This window comes from Excalfactoria chinensis, chromosome Z (assembly GCF_039878825.1).
Source record: "Excalfactoria chinensis isolate bCotChi1 chromosome Z, bCotChi1.hap2, whole genome shotgun sequence".
NCBI classification, from domain to species: Eukaryota; Metazoa; Chordata; class Aves; order Galliformes; family Phasianidae; genus Excalfactoria; species Excalfactoria chinensis.
This window is the reverse complement of record NC_092857.1, coordinates 10,390,667-10,413,588: the sequence shown is the minus strand read 5'-3', so window position 1 is coordinate 10,413,588 and position 22,922 is coordinate 10,390,667. Positions and strand designations below refer to the sequence as shown.

General features: G+C 40.8%; 1 protein-coding gene across 3 annotated transcripts in view; it reads left to right on the top strand.

The window, feature by feature from the left end:
- Nucleotides 1-22,922, top strand: part of PRLR (prolactin receptor) — a 165,635-nt gene that overhangs the window by 73,138 nt on the left and 69,575 nt on the right. For all 3 annotated transcript variants that reach the window (XM_072359386.1, XM_072359387.1, XM_072359385.1), the window contains one exon: nucleotides 1,197-1,248. The gene's annotated coding sequence lies outside the window, so the exon portion shown is untranslated. The remainder of the gene's footprint in view (nucleotides 1-1,196; nucleotides 1,249-22,922) is intronic.

Here is a 22,922-nt window from a genome sequence, read left to right as displayed (position 1 = left end):
GCATGGGTAACTCAGCAGACAAAGGGGCAAAGCAAGTGGGGGCAGAGTGAAACGTCCTCTCTGCAGCAGTTAGTTTAGTCCCTCTGCACTGAAAAAAAAGCTGAAGTTCTATAAACTCTGTATGAATAGATTGCCAGGTATATATTCCTTACTCAAAAATGCCTGCCTGTCTTGCCGAGAAGCTGTTTGTAAGATTATTGATTGTTTGAAATATTCCACACAATGTCCATTTAGTCATAAAATATGACCGGTTCTGGCCTTGACTAGAAAGACTTGACTATAATAACAACTGAACACCCACATCACAAAGTCTTGCTTCATTATGAAAAAGAATGTTCTTGCTCAATCTTCTTGCTTTTCACTACAAATGCATGCATTTTATTTTCTATTCACTGACTTGAATACAGATAATATAAAAATATGGATCAATGAAAGCCTTAATAAAAATATGTAAAAATGCCTTCAGGTGAGGAGCGGTTGATGTAAATAATTTAATATGTTAGTAAAATTTGAAGCACCATTGCATGATCTGAAATTACTTTCAAAGCAGAAGAAAAAGCTAACAAAAGTACCAGAAAAGATATATATTTTTTTCTATTTAGACAGCTTTTTGCTGTGTAATCAATACCTTTCATTCTGTTGTAATTTTTTATTAATTAATTTTTTTGCTATTCTAGACTATAAAACATGGACTTATGTTGCACAGTGGGTATTACAGACATGATTTATGTTAAAGAGTTATTAGTTATAAAAAAAAATTCAGGCAATAAGCATTTCAAAGGAGCCACAACAACCTGTAGCATATGCAGCCAATGCTTTAAAATATTCTTTTTCTGCTGATGCATTCCTCTGCTCCAGAGTACACCTCTCACCTTTAAAGCTGTCACACTGCAAACATAGCTTGTACTGAAGAGAATCACTGTTTTGCCTCAAGCAAGGAACATAAGTGTTGCAAAACTGACTCCTCCTCTAATGGGGAGAGCATGTACAAGTACACAGAGTTGTATTTCTGCTGGAGCTGCCAGGCTGAATATTTTGCAGTCAGAGCTGTAAACCTTACAGGCTATTTCTTTGTTTAGCTTTCTACTTTGGATTCTTTTTCTCCCTTCTTTCTTTCTGGATTTTTTTTTATTTTTATTTTTTTTAATATATATGTGAAACTCTTTCAAATGCTGGATTTTCACCTCCTTTTTCAGGAAGTATTCGTGAACTGACATGGGTCAACATACTTCTCATTACCAGGCAAAAGTAAGTACTGCAGTTAAACCTGTTCCTACCGTGTGTTTACCTGGCTATGTGTTGCTGCAAAAAGGACGGAGTAGACTTCAGTTCTATTGGCAGAATTTAAAAACTTGAAGAGACTAAGTTAAAATTAATGCTATGCGAAATATTGTATACTTCACATTCTGTAAAAATACCATTTTCATTTGGCAGTCGGTGCTCTCCCTTTTAAAATATGAAAAGAAGCCAGAAACGGAGATGTCTGTCCTGTACACTTGGTTTTTTTTTGTTTTTTTTTTTTTTGTTGTTTTTTTTTTTTTTTTTTCTTCTTTTAATGATATTCAGGATTGTGTTTATTTTTGGAAACCATTTTTAATGCAGTTAGTAGTACTGATCTCATGTTCCTACCCCTTTATATTATGTATGTTCACTAAATACACTTTATTTCTGTCATTCATTAATGAGCATATGGCTAGTTGAGGAAATAAGCCTCCTGGAGCTCTCATAACTGCCGTTATACCTTTCACTATCTACTGCTCCCTAGCTATTATATTATTCTTCCTGTATTACCCACTTCAGTGTTCATGTATATGCTCATTAGTTACAGGTCCTATTCTGTGTTATTTAGATTCTTTTGATATCGGCATAGACTGTAAGTTGAAGGTTGAAGAGAAATATATCAGAGAATAGGGAAAGAAAATAAAAGCTGCTAAATGAGCTGGTGATAAGTAAAGAAAATGGTTGGGGTTGATTCTAAGCATCTTTTTAGCCATTTTACCCTGCATCCTATTGAAACACTGTGTCGTCATCATCAGTGATATTTTCACTATTCCAGTAGTCACCTGAGAATTCATTAATGTCCTGAGAAGGGGAGGGGAAATGTAGAATGCACAGTTTCCTTTGCTATTAGTTCCCTCTAGAGAGCGCAGCAGCCTGCAAGACAGCGTATGGATTATGTTTCCATATTAGAAGCATAAGCTTTCCCTTCTGCAGAAACGCTATGCTGCAACTATCTGTCTTTTTTTTTTGAGAGATAGTTTGCTATCATTTTCAGCTAAACTACTCTGTTCCCCAAGGCAGGTGGGTAGATTGCCTATGCAGCAGATAGGTTTAAGCAACAAATAACACTTGGTTGTGTAATGAATGTAGCCATTTACCATGTACACTTTTAGTAGCACCAAGTATCTGCAGAAAGTCTGTGACATGAGTGTGTATCAGTCTTCTGTGAAGATGTACAGCCTAGTGAAAAAGCCTGTCACAAAGATTAATGTCTGCTCTCATTTGGCATGGACCTTGCAGATCTTTAAGGAAAACAGAATGTAGACAAATGCAGATACTATAAATGCAATGAGGAGCAAAACTGATAGGTCATCTTGTTATTTTTTGTGTTGTTAAATTTAAACTAAGTTTTCTTGTGAAGGTCATTACACTTTGACAGGACAGCAGTATCCAATAGTCTCATCTTAGAAGATAGCTCAGGTGTCTGTGTTCTCATCTTTAAATCTAAGGAAGGTTTTTTATATTTTTAAACTGTTTCCACTGAATTGTCTTTATTTATTTATTCATTCATTTATTTATTCATTCTTGTTGCCCAGCTAAAGATCCCTTCTAAATGTGTTTGGTTTTCATGGCTCCAGCTGAATTAGCACCTGTTGCAAATGCAGCTCTCTTAGCTGAAATGGTGCCCCCAAAAATGGTGCTGGCTTTTAAAATCTCTGGCTTTCATTTAGAGCCTTTGTAAGTTTTACGCATTTCTTAATACAATGAAGCAAATGGATTTCAACCACTTCAGCTGCATCAAGATTTCAGTCTAAACTTTTAGTCTCCCAGGCACATATTCCTTGTCAGAATTTGACTCAAGTTAATTAGAGACTCATAAAATAACAAAAATACTTTGTTACTACTACCTCTTGGGTTTGCCTTGTTGAAGGTAACATTCTGGCACCTTTAGACGCTTGGATTTACAAACCTTAGTAGTGTTTTATTTATGTTTGTGTACCTGCATGTATGTAGGTATGTTTCTATATACTTATCCTTCAGGCAGAACTTTGATTTTTGGACCAAACTCTCCCTATTCAATTCCTTTCCTACTCCATCTTGAAAATCCTGATCTCCTATGGCCTCAGCTTCAGTGCCATTTTTGGTTCTCATTTATGCCTTTTGTGCAATTGCCCTTCAGAGTGACTGCATGACTTCAGATGGTAGAATCAAAGGACAACTCATCTAGCATCAGCACTTGGTTGGACTAATTAACTGGGCTACTTTAATGCTCTAAGTACTTCATTTCCTAAGACTTTCTCATTGCCCCATTCCTTTCTACGCTTTCAAGGGGGATGCCTTAATTCCCTGGTAAGGTCTCCATCCCTGCTTAGCCCTGTGCTATCTCATTTTCCCTCATCCTGACTGAACTTAATTCTTTCAAAGAACCAGCTCATGTTATAACAGTAACTTTCATTGACTGGTCAGCAGTTGCTTGCTGTCCTTCTCCACACCACTTTATAATCGCGGAACAATTTAATAAACCATTGTGAAATCAAAGACTCCAGTTTTTTCATGAGGAATGTGTCTCACTTTCATGGCCTTCCTCCTTCCTATATTTTTTTTTATTGCCCCACCCCATTGAAGAGGTAAAGACCTAACCTCTGATAGAATAGTATCTCACAGTTCTGGTAGATACAGGTTGCTAATGGTTCAATTTAACTTGACCTTTAATCCCTGTAAAAATTTACTTGCTAAGAAACTTTCATATCTAGCAGACTTTTTTTTCTTTTTTCTTTTTCTTTTCTTTTTTTTTTTACACAATCACTTTTTTGCTCTACAGTTTGCCTTTATGTAACTTCTATCAGAGCTACAGCTTCTTCTGTTGGTTTTGCAGACAGTGTAATTGGACTTTTATGTAACTGAATTTCAGTTCATTGGCAGCTCTGAAAACTATCTTTAAGGACCAAGTAATTGAAATTAACAGTTTCTTAATTGTGTTTTGGCAAATTGAAAAGATAAACTTCATGCTGAACTAAGCATTCAGTGAGTGTTGCCAAATCTGAAAGAAAACCATTTCATTTTAAAGATTTCCTTCAGAAATAAGCAAATTATGAATGTGTCGTATGTATGCAGAACATAAATTTTCTTCTTAAAAACTGTAATTAAATATTTGCATGTTTCAGAAAACTGGTTCTGTTTTCTTTCTCTTTTGTAACAGTTTCATACAGCTTGCATACATGTTTCAGCTGACTGCAGTCTGCGTGGCTGGATAAAAACTTCAGCCAAAAACTTTGCTCAACGTAAATTAGATTTCTCCTCTTCCTTTTCTAAAACCATCCATCCTTTTTGGCATGGTCTTAACCAGTACAAACATTCTTCTGAGAATCTTGTGACTACTTTTCAAATTGTTTCTTGTCTGTTATGAGTGATTAGGAAGGAATATCTCCAAATCACGGAATTTTAGACACTTGCAGCTGTTATATCCTCCATCAAAATATTCCTCTCTCTTTGTCAGGTTTGGATATTGATAAACACCAAGATGTCAAAACACCAAGTTATCTCATCTTACTTGGAACTTGCATTCTACTTACTTTTGCTTTAGAAATTACAGATTTGTTGTCTTTTGAAATTCAGTCAAATTGCATGGCAGTTCTCAACAACTAATAACTGCATTTTGTTAAGGAATGAAAATTTAATTCATAGTGTATTCAAAGCCATTTCTTATTCCCAGAAGAACATGTGTAGTAGAATTCTGCCTAATAATGATTTCTGTATAAACTATCTAATCTTGGATCTTTTTCTTGCACTTTTGTGGTTTGAGTTACAGGATAGCTTGTGATCTTCCAAAACCTTTTCTTTTCTTTTCTTTTCTTTTCTTTTCTTTTCTTTTCTTTTCTTTTCTTTTCTTTTCTTTTCTTTTCTTTTCTTTTCTTTTCTTTTCTTTTCTTTTCTTTTCTTTTCTTTTCTTTTCTTTTCTTTTCTTTTCTTTTCTTTTCTTTTCTTTTCTTTTCTTTTCTTTTCTTTTCTTTTCCTTTCCTTTTCTTTTCTTTTCTTTGTTTACTTCAAAATAAACTGTGTAGGATGTTTGAATGGGAGACGAAGTAGAATTTGGATTGGGATTCTTAAAATAAAAAATCAGGTGAAAATTAGATCAGTTTCTGACTATATGAATAAGGAATCTAGTTGTAACTATAACTATTCAGCTGTAAGGCGTATCTGGAAATTAAATCTTGGAAAACATAAAATAATCTGACTTTTACTTGAAAATAGATATCCCTTTTTCCATCAAACTGTTAACTGATTTCTGATAGGAACATTCCTTGGGATATACAATGAGATGATTAGAAAAGGGAAAACAGAGATTTGAAAGGCAAAGCTATCAATTTTGTCTCAAATTACTGTATTCACAAACACAGCTCACTTCCACTGAACAGCTCCAATTGAGATCTGCTGTTGTTCAGGCCTTGAAAGTCCTCTTCATCATGGCAAATTCATTTGCAATTATAATATTATTTTCCTGTTGTTTGAAGACCTGTTTTTATATGAGCTTATTTACTCAATAAAATAAACACAATGTTACAGCATATTTGCATTTAGTTTGGGTATTAAATTATCCCATAATATGTTATGTCAGTCTGTTATACAGAACCAAAACCATATTTCCCCATAGAAACAAGATTTACACAGATAATTGTCATTAAAATCGGTATCTAATTGCAAGGAAATCTGAAAGCAAAGGCGAGGTTTCAAATGGTGTATTTCATCAAATTTTGTAGAAAAAAAAGTGTAAGAGAAAAACAGAGTTAGAACTTTTGCAGTCACTTGATTATGCTAGATAAGTTTTTCAATTCAGAGTGGCAGTCTACATGTCACTACCAAATTATTTGGTAGAAAACAATTATTTTTGTCTGTCTTGTTTTTAATCCACATGTATATAAATTTAATTTTTAAATTAAATATTCCAACTAGCTAGAAGATATAAATCCACAGGAAATCAGACTCAGCAGTTTTGGTAATTATGGAGTCTCTAAACAAAACCATCTGACAGAAAAAGAGACTGAAAAGGCTGTGCAGTGCAGTATTCAAATGTTTCCAGACTCTGGACTCCGAATACTTTATTATGTGTTATTTTCTATATTTCACTGAGAATTGTGAAACTGGTAGATAAGAAAAAATGTTTTAAAAATAGACTCAAAGATACAAGTAAGCATAAATCTCAAGCATTCACTCCTTTCCATACTCCAGACCTCTTGTCTTATGACATGGGTTTTGTATGGGATTGAATACTCCCCCCAGGAGCATTTGAAACACATAAGCATTACAGGAAAGTATTCAGAAGTTTTTTGAACATGTTCACTCATTTGCACACTTGTGGAGAGTGTGTGAGGCCTTAGATGATCTCTGCAACATGCTCTGTGGGGCAGATTGAGCCTGAATTTACCATAGAAGCCAGTATTAGGAAGAAATTCTTTACTGTGAAGGTGATGAGACACTGGAACAAGCTGTCCAGTGAGGTTGTGGATGCCCCCTCCCTAGAAGCATTGAAGGCCAGGCCAGATTGGGCTGTGAGCAACCTGGTCTAGAAGAAGGTGACCCTGCCTATAGCAGGGGGTTGAAACTGGGTGATCTTAAAGGTCCCTTCCAACCCAAACCATTCCATGATTCTCCTACCTGCTGCCTGTATCTGCCAGGTGCAGCTGCAGATCTGCCTGGTGACCCTTCCTATACAATAAATACTCCCATACCTTGCAACAATTATTGACCATCCAATAGACTCAGAATCATAAAGGTTGGAACTGTCCGCTGGAGATCATCGAGTTCAACCCACTGCTTTTCAGGTGGGCAAACATATTGCACCAAAAAGGAGCTAGAAGATTATTTTACATTTTGATGAGACCACTAGAATTTTAATCTGTCTTCTGACCCAGGGATATTCTACCTTATTTTGTTTGCTCTTCTTGCCTCTATCTTGCTGCGTTAAAATGTGAAAGGATGAATGTGTAAAATTAATGCTAAAAACACAGTTTTCTGAAAGATCTCTACAGTTTATGGCTGCATTTAAGGAAGTCATGTCAGCCTCCCATATGTGTTAGACTACCATCACGATACCCTTAGCTTCACAGTCTAATGATGTCTTTGTCTTGAGGAATTTTTCAATCTCCTGATCTTCAGTCCCCTGACAACCCGAAGTAACCTCTTGTATAGCACAGGAAATCACAACACATTCATTGTTCCCCTGGGGTAAAGTCATTTCTTATTAATAGTGTTTCTAATTTCTTACATTTCCACTTTTAGTGTACATATGACACATAACAGTGTCTCTGAGCAAGTATGTACCAGTTCATAAAAACACTTACAAACTCTGCACTGGTAATTTCAGAAAACTTTCAGGCCTCCAGCTGAAGAAAGAACAAAAAGGAACAATCACAATATAAAACCAGAATTGGTATAATTTAGGACAGAATGGTCTTTTTGATGAATTCCATGTGCTGGATGCCTCCATATGGTGTCAGACTTCTTCCTTGAAGGAAACAAGAGCTAGTCTTTGGAAGAGTAAGTGTGACATGTAGCCAGATCTTGTACATCTGCTCCCAGCTTGATCCAAAAAAAAAAAAGATCACTGCTTTTGCTACTTCTTGACCCCACAACACTAGCTGGGAAATGCCAATCCAAAATGAGTAGGCTTTTTCTTTAAAATGCAAGTTTTATTTAATCATCTGATGCAAAGAGAAAAGAAAGAATAGTTCAGTAGGGCAGAGTCATGTGCTACAGTAAAATGGGACATAGGTAAGTGGTTGTGTGAATACAGAATAATAATGAAAAATACTTAAAAATAGAAAAAAGTTGCATACACTAAGTGAAGAATAAAGACTTTAAAAAATATGTTAATAGGGAAATTACTTACTAAGATTCATGCTCTGCAGACAAAAGGGCCAACCATACCCTGTGTGCCTCTGGTACAGCACTGCCGCCAGGCGAAGGGAGAGGTTGTCTCCTCTGTGCAATGCAGCCTCACCTCCAGCACTGGGCACGGCTCTGAGCGCCATAATAACATTATGGTAATATAATACTGTTAGAGAGCATGCCGAGGAGGGCTACAAAGGGAAGATTCTATAGATTCTATAGGGCAAAACACTTGAGGAGTAGCTGAGGGCTCTGGGCCCAGAGCAGAGGAGCTGAGGGGAGGCCTCATGGCGGCTGCAGCTCCTCAGAGGGAGCAGAGGGCAGTGCTGAGCTCTGCTCTGTGTGACAGCGACAGGCCCGAGGGAAACTCTGCCCCAGAGGGTGGTGGGCATGGAACAGGCTGCCCAGGGCAGCAGGCACAGCCCTGAGCTGTCAGAGCTCAGGGAGCATTTGGACACCACCCTCAGACATTGGGTTTGCATTTGGGTGGTGCTTTGTGGAGCTGGGAGTTGGACTCAGTGATCCTTGTGGGTCTCTTCTAACTGTGGATATTCTGGATTCTTTGATTCTGTGATTCTTCCTTTCAAGTTATTTATTCCAGTCTTCCCCCCCCCCCCCCCCCCCCCCCCCAAGGAAAAACCCTGCCTTGTGTATTGTATTATTATACCATGATCATCAAGTATCTGCTTAGCCTAAGTAATGCTAAATTAACCCAAAGTGCTTATCACAATTACTAAAATGTGTTAAAGTGCTGCTTATAAGTAAATCCCATCCTTAATGATACTACTATGTAATTAGTGTGTAGATTATTTTATGTCAAATATAGATATGTTATATTTGAGTAGCAGCAGCATGGCACCATATTCCATTTCAGAAAGATGGAGGAGAGGGCAAGGAATGGCAGCCATCTAAGGGAATGTAGTTGGTATCAGTTAAAAAACAACATTCATCCAAGGTAACAAGGAAGAAATTAAGGTAAAGAACAAGCGAGAAGGCAGAACGGGGGAGAAGGAAGGAAAACAGTTGTTTGTGGTGTAGCTGACCCTAGAAATTTAAAAGCTTGATAAAAGCCTCTCAGGCCCATGAGGTTAGCAGTTAGAGCCAGAGAGGAAGGAAAGAGGATCACAGAATCACAGAATTGTAGGGGTTGGAAGGGACCTCTAGAGATCATCGAGTCCAACCCCCCTGCCAAAGCAGGCTCCCTACACCACGTCACACAGGTAGGCGTCCAGGCGGGTCTTGAATATCTCCAGAGAAGGAGACTCCACCACCTCCCTGGGCAGCCTGTTCCAGTGCTCCATCACCCTCACTGTAAAGAAGTTCTTGTGCACATTCGTGCGGAACTTCCTATGCTGAAGTTTCAGCCCATTACCCCTAGTCCTGTCCCCACGCACTACTGAACAGACCAGCCTCGCCACTATGGCTCCCACACCTCAGGTATTTATAAACCAGGATCAAGTCCCCTCTCAGCCTTCTTTTCTCAAGGCTAAACAGACCCAGTTCCCTAAGTCTCTCCTCATAGGGGAGATGCTCCAGGCCCTTCACCATCTTTGTGGCCCTCCTCTGGACTCCTACCAAGAGATCCCTGTCTTTTTTGTACTGGGGAGCCCAGAACTGGACACAGTATTCCAGATGAGGCCTCACCAGGGCAGAGTAGAGGGGGAGGATCACCTCCCTCGACCTGCTGGCCATGCTCTTTTTAATGCACCCCAGAATGCCATTGGCCTTTTTGGCTACAAGGGCACACTGCTGGCTCATGGCCAACCTGTCGTCCACCAGGACGCCCAGGTCCCTCTCAGCAGAGCTCCTCTCCAGCAGGTCTTCCCCCGGCCTGTACTGGTGTATGCAATTATTTCTACCTAGATGCAAGACTCTACACTTGCTTTTGTTAAACCTCATCTGGTTTCTTACTGCCCAGCTCTCCAGTCTGTCCAGGTCTTTCTGAATGGCAGCACAGCCTTCGGGCATGTCAGCCAGTCCTCCCAGCTTCGTGTCATCAGCAAACTTGCTGAGGGTGGTCACTGTCCCCTCATCAAGGTTGTTGATGAAGATGTTGAACAAGACCGGACCCAGCACAGACCCCTGGGGGATGCCGCTAGTTACAGGCCTCCAGCTGGACACCGCACCGCCAACGACAACCCTCTGCACTCTGCCAGTCAGTCAATTCTCGATCCACTTCACCGTCCACTCATCTATCCCATACTTCCTCAGCTTTGTTATAAGGAGGTCATGGGGGACTGTATCAAAAGCCTTACTGAAATCAAGGTAGACTACATCTACCGCTCTCCCCCCATCCACCCAGCTAGTGACATCTTCATAAAAGGCCACCAGGTTGGTCGAGCATGACCTCCCCTTGGTGAACCCATGCTGAGTACTCCTGATAACCTCCTTTACTCCCAGTTGTCTGGAGATGGCATCCAGCACAAGCTGTTCCATCACCTTCCCTGGGACAGAGGTGAGGCTGACTGGCCTATAATTACCCGGGTCTTCCTTCTTGCCCTTTTTGAAGACCGGAGTGACATTGGCCATCCTCCAGACTTCAGACACCTCCCCAGTTCTCCAAGACCTCTGAAAAATTACAGAGAGCGGCTCAGCAATGACCTCCGCCAGCTCTCTCAGCACCTGCGGGTGCACCCCATCAGGTCCCATGGATTTATGGACCTTAATGTTTCCTAGGCACTCACGGACCACCTCTTCCCTGACTAAAGGGAAATGTCCCATTCCCCAGACTCTCTCATCAACCTCCAGGGTCTGGGATTCCTGAGGGAGAGCCCTTTCACTAAAGACAGAAGCAAAGAAGGTGTTAAGCATTTCTGCCTTCTCCGCATCCCCTGTTACCAGAACACCCCCCTCACTTAGTATGGGGCCCACATTCTCCCTAGCCTTCCTTTTTCTGTTAACATACTTAAAAAACCCTTTTTTATTATTCTTTATCTCCTTAGCTAGATTCAACTCCAGGTGGGCCTTAGCCTTCCTCATCGCATCTCTGCAGTCCCTGACTACATTCTTATATTGTTCCCAAGTGGTCAGACCCTTTTTCCACATATTGTGAACTTTCTTCTTTCCATGGAGCTTGCACATGAGCTCCTTGCTCATCCACGCAGGTCTCCTGGCACCTTTTCCTGATTTCTTAGTCACAGGGACGCACTGATCCTGATCTTGAAGAAGAGCTGCTTAAATGCTAACCAGCTCTCACAGGTCCCTTTGCCTTCTAACACCCTGGCCCACGGGATAGCCCCAAGTAGATCCCGGAGGAGATCAAAGTTGGCTCTCCTAAAGTCCAGGGTAGCATAGGATGGGAAACTGATTTTTATATTGTACTCTCCAACAATGCCTGCACCAGGATTTTTCCACAGAGCAGCAATTTGAACATGATGAAACAGGTATCAAAGGACCTGGGAGCTGTCAGGCGAGTGGGAAGTGGGACTTGCAGAAATACAATGCTCTGACAGCTGAAATAATATTCATAGTGTTGGAAGTAACACTACTGAAGCAAGTCCATTATTTATCCACATCCATGTTGCTGGGATGTATAAATGTTTCCTATCTCCAGTATCAGAGTTCTAACTGCTAACCACTCATAGGCCTGGTTGATAATCCTGCAATTAAGAAGACATGGGATTAAACAGGTGAAAATTCTTACAGCTTGGGAGTTGGCACATTCTTTTGGAATCTTCTCCTGGGGTTGCCAGTGACGATTTCTCTTTTCAGCTGACATCACTGGAAGGTTTATCTCAATCTACTTCTACGCAAAATATGTAGAGCACCAGGTGGTTACAGATTTATCAGTCCCATCATCAATCTGTGTTCTGGCAAATGACAGTAGCAGTTGAATCATTACAAACAACAAAGTACAAGCTACATTATCTGCAAGTGAACCAACTTTGTATTAATACATGCGGCACTGAAATGAAAACAAGCATCTCTATATTTCACCTTGTGAAGTTGCATCTGTCACTCTAGAAGGTTCTGACATTTTCAGAAAATACCCTATAATGTAGTAAAGACTAAAGAGTGAAGGAATAAATGTCCTAAGCTTGTATGTGAACTATTACAAAGCCCAAGATGGCAATGGTATCCCTGTTTTTCGGGGCATTACTTTGAAGGAGAAGCCTCTTTTCAAAAGCTGTAACATCTTTATAAAGGAGTTTGGAATTTACTAAGTCGCATGTTAAAAGTGCTGCTGAAAACAGCCGAGGTTGTGATCAGATGTAACTTCTGAGCTGTTGTGGCCAAGTTGCAAACATTAGCAAAGCAAGAGGTCTCAGGCCTTATTTATATTAAGAGACAGCTTTTAAAAAGAGACACGTCACAGCTATGAAGCAGAGACCTTCCTCAGACCCTTAAAAGGAAAAGGATGGGTAGAGCTACACTGCATTCCATCTGCAGCAGGAAGAAGTAAGAGAATAACAAACTCTACTGAACAGTGGGATAAAAACAAGAAATCGAGAGAGGGATGGCCCATTCTGCCACTAGAAGAGAAGACAGAATATAAACAGGGCTGATCTTTGTTCATGACTGCTCAGAATAATTTAACAAATCCAAACTAGATTTGTTTGGCCCTGGTGCAGACAAGCATCAAGAAGAGCTTGTCCATTAAGATGCCATTAGTTGCAGCTATAGTAGAGATTGCTTGCAGGATTTTTTTTCACGGCTGGTAATGGGGAAAATTGTGTAGCTCTGAACAACAGAGCTCTGCAGCAAAACTGTAGAAGAAAAGAGGTGAATTACCCATTGCCATCTATTTTCAGCCAGTGGATGTCACATTAGGACACATACCTATTCTGAGTTTGTAATGCACAGTCTGATATGTTAGGAGTAGATGACCTGGAATTGGCCATCAAGACTTCATTTTTTTCCTCACTAGAGGCATGTTTACTTCTGCCTCAGGTTCAGAAAAGCAATTCACACTAGAGAGGTCTTTTGGTAAGTGTAACCCCCCACCTTTATCATACTGAATTATTTATTTGCTTTTCTGCCAAAAATCCTAGCCCAGCTGCAATGTATTTGATGTATGTTGTCTTTGGGGGGGGGGAGGAAAAAAAAAAGAAAGAAAAGAAAAAATTGCAAATTTTTCTTGGTATTCCCACACACATTTTTGCAAAACTGATTTTTAATTTGGCTTTTTATAGGCAGTATAGCTGCTATTTTGCAGCAGAGTGCAAAGTCCAAGCACTGCACCAGTGATAACACAGTATGGTGATCTGGCTGATTTGAAGTAAGATGAAAGAGTCTTTTGGTGACATTGACAAAATGAGCTAGTTGCCTTCAAGCCATAACATTTTTTAATGCACCCACCTGTTCTCTGGTACTCTCCCAATCCCTTTCAACTTGAATCACTCCAGATATTTTAGGAATTTTTCGGCAGGCTTGTAAGCTGGTGGTTCTGCAGCTATATTTTGTTTTCATTTAATTTTCTTTATTGTTATTTCTTTACTATTCCAAGCCCACCACCCTCTGGTGAAAAACATATTCTTAACACCCACCTGAACCTCCACTGACACAGCTCCGTGCTGTTCTCTCCTGTTGCTGATCACCATTGATAGGTCATAGTTACAGATAAACTTTGTTAATTTCAGTACCTCTTATTAAGCAGTCTTATATATATACTCTTGTGCAAATACAAACTGATTTAGAAATATGTATATAAGGTAGTGTATGAATACATTTAGATATATTCCTATACATGACTATATGTCAGAAATATCAGGAATAAAAGAAGGCCCTTGAGAAAATTCCAGGTGAAGAGGAAGGCAAAGTTTTGCCTGCCAACCAGTCACAAGGTGCGCTGGGATCTCAAGGTTGTTATTAACAAAATGGTAGCTGTGACAAAATGGTAGCCCCATACTGGGAAACCAGATGACACTTTTAGGTCTTGATCAACATTGGTATGGATTCAGATGCCAGACAGACCAAATACAGTGATACCACCTGGGTTATGTCTGTACCAAAATGGCAGCCTTTTGTGCGCAAGATGACACAGTTTGTTGACTTGTTCTGGAAAACAAAGGGGCTTGTGGGCAAATGAGTCACGCACCCATGAGGGTCTGGACTTCAGCATGAAAGAGGGTGCTGGGTGCTTACTGGGCCCTATCTGGGTTACAGTTGTCCTCTGACAACTTGCCTCTTGGGGGCAAGGAGGAAGTGCACACTCGCCTGGTGGCAGTGTCTCAGCACAGATGGGCTCTCTGTTAGGTAAATATTCAGTAGAAATGGTCTTCTAGCCAGGATCCAGCCCTTCTTGTTGAGCTGAGTGCTTGGCTCTTTTCAGAATCTAAAAGGCCGTGGGGAAATGGACAAATAAATCTTTTCTTCAGTCAATAGAATAGGCAGTCAGTTTGTACTTAGTGCCTGTATGCTTCTTTCATGTGCAGAGTTTTAACTCTTGGATCTGCTTTGTGACAGGAAGGGAAAAAATATATATAACAAAAATAAATTTAACAGATGTAATTTAGGAGCAGGAGAGTGAAGAAAAACTTGCTAAAGTTATTGTGCACCTTTCTCTTACCAAATCATCGATTCCTAGGCAATGAAAACTGAGAGCCCTGTACCATCTGTGTGTTGATAACTTGATTAGAAACTGATGGAAGAAACTGAAATTAATGTAAGAAAGCTTAGAGATAAGTGACAGCAACATAGGTTTCTGAATAAAAGAAGCAATATTTTCAGAGTAGTCCAGTTTCTTTCTAAAGAAGGATGAGCCTTGAGGCAGTGATATCATACTTGAGGACTTATTTTGAGGCTTTTCATGAAATTTTCAGAAATTAATTAGAAAAACAGTCAAATGTAATACTTTCCCAAATGCACCGATCTTATGAATTCTGTGGAGAACTGGTTATCAGCAGGTCATTTTTAGTATGAAAACAGTTTGAAACAAGCTGCACTATGTTCTTTGTCATAGAGAATAATCAGTATTTGTTTAGTGACTTGGATAATATCATGCCAGATGTATCAGTAAATACATTAGTAAGACAACAGTGAGATGAGAGGGTCTTCATATGCTGGTGAACACAAAGAGAAAGCGAAAATTTTTATAGGTAGCTGGGTTGTTTCTGAAGAACAAGTGATGAGCAAGGTGCTGCTCTTCAAAATGGAGTCTCAGTTACACAAATACGGGATCGCATTAGTAAGTCAGGAAGATCTCTTGTATAAGTAGGAGTTATGATGATACACAAGAGGAGCGGAAATCAGTAATGTCATACTCCTGCTGTGCAAAAAGTAAATATCATGCCAGGATTTGTAAACAGCAGTCTGGTTGATAGTGTACAAAGTAATTATTTTATTCTCAACATTTTCGACTTCAACATTTTGTCATTCCGGGACACCATGCTTCACAGAAATCTGGAGGAGAGTATAAAGAATAAAGTCAGGGCAGAGGCCAGTCACAAGTGCTGTCCCTCAGGGGTCAGTCTTGGAACCAGTGCTCTTCAGCATCTTCATCAGTGACACAAACAGTGGCATCAAGTGCACCCTCAGCAAGTTTGCAGATGACACCAAGCTGAGCGGTGCAGTCGATACACTGGAAGGAAGGGAAGCCATCCAGAGGGACCTGGACAGGCTGGAAAAGTGGGCCATTGAGAACTTATATGAGGTTCGGCAAAGGCCAAGTGCAGAGTACTGCATTTGGGTCAGGGCATTCCCAGGTATTTATACAGACAGGGGGAAGAATCCCTTGAGTGCAACCCTGCAGAGAAGGTTTTGAAGGTCCTGGTGGATGAAAAGCTGGACATGAGCCAGCTGTGTGTGCTTGCAGCCCGGAAGGCCAACTGTTCTGGGCTGCATTAACAGAGGGGTGGCCAGCAGGGAGAGGGAGGTGATTGTCCCCCTCTACTTGGCTCTTGTGAAGCTCCATCTGCAGTGCTGTGTCCAGTCCTGGGGACCCCAGCACAGGAAAAACACAGAGCTCTTGGAACAGGTCCATAGGAGGGCCAGTAAGGTGATCAGAGGGCTGGAGCACCTCTCCTGTGAGGAAAGGGTGAGGAAACTGGGCTTGTTGAGCTTGCAGAAGAGAAGGCTCTGGGGAGACCTCATTGTGGCCATCTACTTGAAGGGAGCATATAAACAGGAGGGGGAACAGCTGTTTACAAGGGTGGGTAGTGGTAGGACATGGAGGAATGGGTTTAAACAGAGACAAGGGAGATTTAGGTTAGATATTAGGAGGAAGTTTTTCACACAGAGGGTGGTGATGCACTGGAACAGGTTGGCCAGAGAGGTTGTGAATGCCCCATCCCTGAAGGCACTCAAGGCCAGGATGGATGTGGCTCTGGGCAGTCTGATCTGGTGGTTGGCAACCCTGCACATAGCTAGGGGTAGAAACTAGATGAAACTTGGAGGTCCTTTTCAACCCAGGCCATTCTATGATTCTATGAAAATCTGGAAAATGTGGTATATGAGAATATGAGACTGGTAAGTCTGAATAAGAGAAGACAAAAGTGATACATCTGATCTGCTCAAAGTAGTGTTTCCTAGCTCTGCAGTGAGTCAATAGCCTGTTCTTGTTTTTGTTAGGCTGCTAAAGAAATAATTGGATTATGTTGCTGTAAGGAAGATACGGATCAAATATTAAGAACATTATAACAATGAAGATAACAAATCAGTAGCATTTATTGCCTAAGGAGATTGTGAAATTCCCGTAACTGGGAATTTTAAAGAACAAATTAAGCAAATCTCAGGAATGAAATTGGCACTGTTCATCTCTCTTTGGGATTGGAGGATATCTGTTCTGGGATCCCTCCTTGGGGCACTTAGATGATCTAAATGACCTCCTGCGACCTCTTCTAGTCTATAATTTATTGAGAGTTTCATGCACAAAGTTACTAGATGGTATGTTCTTTGAAACAGGAACAGTATCTTCTGTATGTCAGAAGACTGTAATCATTATAGAAACTATATAGTAATCATGGTATCTGATTATCATGCTATGTTTTGTACTGTTGGAACGTAAGTGTAAAACTGCCTCTGTGCTTCCAGTGAGAGCCATGTTTCAGAATTACCTGGCATCATTCAAATAATATCTGCTAATATGAATCTGATTGGAAACTGTGACAGTGAGTGGCATAGGTAAACATCATACTGCAATATGATTTGTAATACAGGGATCAGCTAGGTGACATATTAGTCTTTTTAGATTATCTTTTTGTAACTTCCTCACATTTACTATTCAGTTTGCTCCTTGCAAATCTAGATTGTCATTTGTCCCCATTTATAGGAAGACTTTGACCTAGGCGCAAAAGCTGTGGTATGAGATACCCAGAATAACATAGCATATCATCAGAATATCAAAAACTCCATTTTGCTCTAATTCTAAAGCCAAATTAAACTATCTAATGCCTGAAAATGCACTTGTTGCTAAAAGTTCTGTGGTATTTTGGTGAAAGCCCTTTTCTGGGCTGTTGTGCAGTGGAGTAAAGTGAGAAGGTGGAGTCCATCCATGGAATGATCTGCCTGAATACATGTGCTTCCTTTCAAGAACCAGTGGAGATGGTTTACATATAGAATGGTATAATCATTTCTTTAAATGATTTTATAATCCCTTGAAGACCAGTTTCACTTTAGATCATTCTCTTTCTGAGTCAAACTTGAATGTATGCATTTCTCTGCTGGTCAACCTGTTCCAGTACCTCACTACAATTTCAGTTAAAAAAAAACAAAAACTTCCCACTGATCTCCCTTCATTTAGTTCAAAACTATTCCCCCTTGTCCTATCACTACACATTTAAAAAGTTGATTTCTCTGTCTGTAAATTCCCTTTAAATCTAGGAACACCTCAGTGAGTCTCCCTACAGCCTTCTCTTTTCCAGGACGAATAAGGCCAGTTCTTTCAGCTTGTCTTCATTGGAGAGGTTCGCCAGTCCTTGGATCATCTTCGTAGCCCTCCTCTGCACCCTATCCAACAGCTCCACATCTTTCCTGTGTTGGGGGCACCAGACTTGGATGTAGTACTCCATCAGGGGCCTCATGAAGGCAGAACAGCGGACTCCACTCTCTCGCCCTGCTGGGCCCTCCTTTTCTGGTGGAACCAGATACTGATACCATTGGCCTTTTGGACTTCAAAACAGAGCGTATAAATTCATGACAGATATGAGAAAGTTTGCTGTAAAATGTTGGTAAGGTTTATTTGCTAAGACATAAAATTTCAATGGGAGTATTAAAAGAATAATGTTTTGTGTTCAGAAGGAAGATGTTTCTCATTATCATTCTTAACCAGTAAGTCTAGTTAAAATATTTAAGAGGCTAGAGCATTAGTTCTCGTGGGATTTTAGGTAATCTCCAGTTGTACACCAGATTCTGTGAACTTGAGTACAGGCTTTAAATATAATACCCAGTGACCTAGTTGACTATCTTACCCTCTAGGATATTTTTTTTTTCCTTCTGTTTGAAAGCTGTGTGAATAACTACTATAGATTAGTTTCAACTCCTATATCGAAGTAGCTACATAGGATTCGTGTTTAATATTTACGAAAACTTCGTCTGTCAGTCCCATCCTGCATAAGCAATTCAGTGTTTTCAGTGGACTGCTGGACTACTGCAGGCAATTCAGCATCATAGATGAGTGTTTTTGCTGCTGGATTATGTTTTGCCCTTTTTCTTCTGTAATATTTAAAAACTATATAAAGGGGGACTGTTTTAAGCAGGTTGAGTTTAGATAAAGAAGTCAAGACTTCACCATGACTCAGTCATAATAGCATTGGCTGGGGTTTGAGACATTGTATGATTTTAAGGGTCAGTCCTAATCATGCGTACTCTTGATGGCAGCTGTGAGGTCTTTACACGCTCTGTTAGCTGTGTCTGACTTCATCTTTACATTTGACAGGCAGTGTGGAAGGGTAAGAATTTCTCTGACTCCTGGCTGAGTAAAAGGCTGGAGAAACAGTTAATTTGAAAGGCTAACTTTTCCTGGCCATCTCAAACCTGGATCTGTCAAAGAGCAATGAAAGCTTCATTTTGAGCTGCAGTACTTAACAAATCTAATTTGTCCACATCTTCTAAGATTTGTTAATCCTGTGTTGGAACTGAGGTTTGAGTTCCATTCTCAGTATCCCAAAATTAATCCCTGAATGATCCAGTATCAGGGTATTGAACCCTGTTGATCCTTTGCAATGCAAAAAACCTTAGTGTACAATGAAATATACCCAGGTAGCTGGCACTACTAAGTGGATCCTGGAAACAAAAAAGTGATGAATACCTGATTGCTGTTTCCTGTCTCCACTAAATGTTAATCAGCAAGTTCAGACCAGAACTTAGGAATGCTCCATAAGTAGGAAAGAATTAACTTTTCTTCTCCCTCTTCTTGTTCCTACAGTACAAGGACAGCTGAGCAGCAGCCTGAACTGATTTACAGGCTAATGCAAGAAAGTAAAAACAGTGAATGAAAGAGTTTTTCTGCAATTAGTCAGCAATCTCAAGTGGAAATGTTGACTGTCCTCTTTTAGATAAAAACTATAGTTTCTTCTAGATGCAAGAGATTAACTTGACTTGGTTCAAAGTCATTGCCACGCACTGGAGATTGAAGATACATTATGACCAGAAATACAGTGACTTTAGTGTACATTACTCAAGGATATCCTTAAAGGGAGTTGTTTTAACACCTGATGTCAAGCAAAGAGGAATATTGAATTATTTGACACCTTGAATAGATATCAGCTAAGAGGTATTTCCATGACATTGCATAGCAAGTGAGTGGAATTCCAGGCTTCACCTTTTAGTTCCTACCACTGTCTTGTAGTTCATTATCACACTGTTATGCAAATACAGCTATTTGTTTAGTGAAAGTATAAAGTGAATCACTGGGATGACTCATGCTTTAACAAAAATTTGAGGTTTTTTTTATAGTACAAAACTTTTCCATGATGGCCTCACAGATCCATGAGCAGCTGTTTAAACCTAACTGATTGTGGAGTCAGCTGCAGTATGGAAAGTGCAATAAGTTCAGCTAGAAAAGCTTGAGATATCTGAATCAGTGTGCATCAGTGCACTGCAGAATTACAGTGTCATCATTAGGACAGCAGTGAGGTGATATAGAAGAGCCAGTATGGCTTCACCAAGAGGAAATCCTGCTTAACAAACCTTAGTGGTCATCTATGGTGGTGTCACTTCATCAATGGACAGCCACTGTTGTCTTCTATCTGGACCTCATTAAGGCCTCTGACATGGTACCCCACAGCATCGTTTTCTACAAATTGTAAAGATATTAATTTTATGAGTGGACTGTTTGATGGACAAAGAACTGGCTTCAAGATGGAGTGTAGAGAGTGATGTTCAGTGGCTCAGTGTCTGGATGGAGATCAGTGACAAGTGGTGTCCCGCAGGAGACAGTGCTGAGGTTGATACTCTTTAATATCTTGACATCAATGGCCAACTTAATCTAGCTGTGGGTGTCTGTCTTCATTGCAAGGGAGCTGGACTAGATGGCTTTCAGAGGAACAGGTTTTTCTCATGCTGACCATTGTTAAATGGATTGTGCTTGACACAAATTTTTAATCACATCCAAATTCAGGTACATACAGTGTAGAACATATGATCTAGATTCTTTAACTAGGAGATAGGACTTTCTCCACAGGTGCAAAACTCCTTGACAGTTGTATTCCACACTGAAGCAAAGTCTCACCTTTAATAGGTTTAAAGGTCTGGAACTCAGGGGACAAGGAGACTGGGATGTGGCACAAGGTCCACCCAGAAAGTTTTCTAGGGCAAGGAGGTCAACTCCATGCCACAAGAATGTCTTCACTAAAAATGAAAGAAGGGTTATCAGCATAGGTGACTCCCTTCTATGGGGAATGAAGGGCCCCATGTGTTGACCCATAAGGACGTGTGCTATTTATTTCCCTGGGGCCCAGGTCAGAGATGTTAATAGGAGATTCCCCGGTCTGGTTTGCTCATCTGATTATTACCCTTTACCATTAGTTCAGGCTGGAAGCTATAAAGCTGCTGAGAGAAGCCTGAGGGCTATCAAAAGGGACTTTGGGAGAGTAGGGTGGTTTTTGGACGGAGTGGAAATAAAGGTGGTATTTTCTTCTATCTCTTCAGTGACAGGAAGGAATACTGAGAGGACAAGGAAAACTCACCTAATAAATACATAACTGAGAGGCTGGTCCTACTTTAAGGATTCTGGCTTTTTGACCATGGGGAGAATTACCTGGTGCCTGGTCTAATGGCTGCTGATGGAATGCCTCAGCACACTATGACCTAGGTCATGGAAGAAAAAGAATTCTGGCTGTCTTTCCACCACCAAGATGTCTGCTGGGAAAGTAACACAGTGGGCTGGAAACACTCCAGGGGATTCCTGGAGTCTGTTGATGACAACTTTCTGGTTCAGGCATTGGACAGACCCTTAGGGACAAAGGAACAGACAAGGCTGACAGCTCTTTAAGGATGCCTTTCTGAGAGCACAAGAGATCTCCATCCCTCAGAATAAGTCAGGCAGGAGACCAGCAAGACTAGGCAAGGACATTCTGGTTAGGCTGAGGAGGGAAAAATGAAAAGTATGAGCAGTGGAAGCAGATATGGATTGCCTGTGAAGAATGGGATGCTGTCTGGATATGCAGGGATGGTGTCAGGAAAACCAAGGCGAAGATGGAATTAAGCTTGATAAGGGATGTATCATCATAGTATCATAGTATCATAGTATTGTGCGAGTTGGAAGGGACCTTAGAGATCATCGAGTCCAACTCCCGGGATTCGAGCCCTCTGTGTAGCAGAGCAGCATTTCTGCCACTTACGCCACAGGGGGGATTCGAACCCTGGGCCTCCAGTGTTGCAAGTGGCAATTCTACCACTGCGCCACCGGGGCACACGGTAAAAAACAACATGTGAAAAACAACAAGAAATGATTCTTGGTATACATTGAGCAGAAGACAAAGAATAGTGTTTGCAGATGGCACCAACCTGAGTGGTAAGGTTGACATAATAGAGGGGAGGGATGCCATCCACAGGGACCTGGACACACTTCACAAGTGGACATAAGAGTCTCTAAGGAAGTTTAACAAGGCCAAGTACAACGTGTTGCACTTGGGCCAAGGCAATTCCAGAGATGAGTATAGACTAGGAGAATAACTCACTGAAAGCAGCCTAGTGGAGAAGGACATGAGGGGGTTTGGTGGATGAAAAGCTACATACAAGTCATCAGTGTGCACCTGCAGCCAGGAAGGCCAACAGTAACGTGGGCTGTGTCAAAAGAGGGATGGCCAGCAGGGCAAGACATGTTGTTCCCCTATGATCTGCCCTTATGAGGCCCCAGCTGGAGTACTTTGCTCAAGCCTGGGGCCCCCAGTGCAGGAAGGATGTGAAGCTGTTGGAGCAGTCCAGAGTAGGGCCCTAACGGTGATCAGAGGGAAGAAAGGTTGAGGGAATTCAAGTTATTTAGCTTAGAGACTGTGGGAAAACCTCACTGTGGCCTTGTAGTACTTGAAGGGAGCTTACAAGCAGGAGGGAGACAATTTTTACATGGTCTGATAGTGATAGATCAGGGGGAATAGCTTTAAACTAAAGACAGTAAATTTCAGTTAGATGTTAGGAAGAAATTTCATGCTGAGAGGGTGGTGAGACTCTGGAACAGATTTACTAAAGAGACTGTGAATGTCTCATCTCTGGATGCATTCAAAACCAGGTTGGATGTGATCCTGGGCAGCCTGACCCAGTAGTTGGCAATACTGTCTATGGCAGGGAGACTGAAACAAAATGATCTTGAAGGTCCCTTCTGTATGTTCTATGTGATAATTCTCACTGGATCTGTAGGACTTCATATTCCACATCCCTCCCCCCCTCCCCCCCCCCCCCCACACACACAGTTACCATTTTTTCCACTAGGTTTTAGGGCT